This window comes from Brassica oleracea, chromosome C2 (genome assembly GCF_000695525.1).
Source record: "Brassica oleracea var. oleracea cultivar TO1000 chromosome C2, BOL, whole genome shotgun sequence".
In the NCBI taxonomy this organism is placed as follows: domain Eukaryota; kingdom Viridiplantae; phylum Streptophyta; class Magnoliopsida; order Brassicales; family Brassicaceae; genus Brassica; species Brassica oleracea.
Genome location: NC_027749.1, coordinates 30,682,379 through 30,685,099, shown reverse-complemented (window position 1 = coordinate 30,685,099; position 2,721 = coordinate 30,682,379).

The following is a 2,721-nucleotide window of genomic DNA, read 5'->3' as shown; positions in this document are numbered from 1 at the left end:
CAATAATATTCCCTTTTGTGTTTCTTCATCTCGCTGTAGCAAGGATCCGTCATTTCTGACGAGAGAGAGAGAGAGAGAGAGAGAGAGAGAGAGAGAGAGAGTAATGAATCAAAGAAGTCTCGAGAGTGAAGTTCATTTACTTTTAGGAAGCCCTCCAAAATCAATTTTTAGTTGATTATGAAATAAGTTTACAAAAAAAAATTTAATTTTAAAATACAGGACTAAAATACTGCACGTAGATAAAATATCATTGGTAATGGTTTGCATATGATCAATTATAGAAATTATATCATATTTAGATAAATACATTTTTGATAGAATAAGTATTATAAGAAAATATTTGATGATATTTAAATAAATAAATTTACATAAGTAAAATTCTTATTTGTTTATCAAACATTAATTATTTATGAAAAAGGTTAGGGGTATAGGGTATAGTTTTAGGGTTATGATTGGAAGGAAGGAAGGGAGTGATCGGAAGAAAACCAAAAGATCTGGTCCGTTGATTTTGTCAGATCTATAGCTCAGATCGTGATCCGCGTGATAAATGTAACAGCCATCACGAAAGATGAAGAAAGACAAGAACTCTGGTCCATTGATTTTGTCATATCTAGCGGCTGATAATAGGTTGTGAAAAAAAATTTATGTTTATTAAGTAAGCATCTCCAACCCAACCTCAAATCCTCAAATTTTGAGGTTTTGTGTCATTCCAACCCAACCTCAAATCCTCAAATTTGAGGTTTCACTATTCACAACCTCAAAACTATCTTGTATTTTCTTTTTGGTCTTTATAGTTATTTATTTCATAAATATTAGTAATTTCTGTTAATATCAAAGATTATAATGCAAATAAATAAACTTTTAAGGATTTTTTTGAGGATTCATGGTTGGAGTAACCAACCCTCAAATCCTCATTTTGAAGTTTTACTCCCCTTAAAATGAGGTATTGGGTTGGAGACGCTCAGACTCGCCCTATAACTAAAATCAATTTACATCGTACATGTGCCATCTATTTATCACCCGGTATATCTTGTAGTGTTTGACACATTTCCATATTCAGAAATATCTCTATTTTTCCCCAAATACTAAACATTAAAGCAGCTTTAATATGTGAAATAAATAATAGTATTTAATAAAGAATAAAGGTTAATGAATAAAACTTAACTCTAAAAACTTAACGAAAAAAATTATTCTAAAAAATACTGCACGTAGATAAAATATCATTGGTAATGGTTTGCATATGATCAATTATAGAAATTATATCATATTTAGATAAATACATTTTTGATAGAATAAGTATTATAAGAAAATATTTGATGATATTTAAATAAATAAATTTACATAAGTAAAATTCTTATTTGTTTATCAAACATTAATTATTTATGAAAAAGGTTAGGGGTATAGGGTATAGTTTTAGGGTTATGATTGGAAGGAAGGAAGGGAGTGATCGGAAGAAAACCAAAAGATCTGGTCCGTTGATTTTGTCAGATCTATAGCTCAGATCGTGATCCGCGTGATAAATGTAACAGCCAATCAGAAAAATGAAGAAAGACAAGAACTCTGGTCACTGATTTTGTCTAATCTAGCGGCTGATAATAGGTGAACCCCATGAGCAAACTCCGATGAGAATTCTTATAATTGTGTATAAAATAAGAATAGGTTGCAACCCAAAGAAAAATCATAAATCAACCTATTTCTTGCTCAACAAAAAAACATGGAAAAACAAACACAGCAAACATAGTCACAACCTCCCATTGGTCCGCCTAAAGAAAAACTCAAAAGAAAAGTTGACGAATGTAATAACTCATCTATGGCTACCTTGTTTTCATTAAATGAGAAAATCCTTAGTTTCTTTACAGAAAGTGCAACTACCAGAGAAAGGGGTTACAGGATGGCTCAATTGCGTATACAAATTGAAGACAAAAGATTGGCTCTGAAAGAAATGGCGGAAGAAAATAAAATCTTACTGACGAGTTTAAGCTCTATACATGATAATAATATACGTGAGTTTATTCGATACGAACAAGCAAGAATCGTACAGAAAAGAAAGGAGCAACATCAACAACCGCCCATTAGACCAAAGCTACTGATTAATAAGCATGGATTCTAATATGTGTAATCTCTCTTGTAAAATAACAGTTATTGTTCTTTTAAATTTCGGTAATAAGTTTTTTGTTCATATTTTAGAAGTGAGCCTCCTCATTGCTGTCTCTGCAGCTTCTTCTCTTACATTTTTTGAGCTTTTAAACACAAAATTAAACTAATTTATACTGGAATTAAAATCTGAAATACAGCAATTTTTGGATTCACCCCCAATATAGTAACAAATAAAAGTTTCCACGTGTCGCGTCTTATTTTTAAAAAATTAATTTTGTTTCTTAAACCATTGAAAGATTCTAAACCATAAAAGATAATTTCAAAACACCCCTAAAATCTACAACATGCCCTCAAACCCTCAAATTTTGAGGTTTTTGGGTCTCCAACAGTGAAACCTCAAATTTGAAGTTCAACTATTCAAGTCCTCAAAACAATGTTTACTTTTCAGTTTAGTCCTTTTATAAATTTATAATTCACATATATTTATACTAGGATTAATTTTCTTACCAATTTAATCCTGTTAACTATATTTCACTTAAATTTTCAAATATATCTTATATTAATACATAAAAAATATATATATATATATAATTCCTTGGAACTCTGATTCCTTTCTCAGTATAC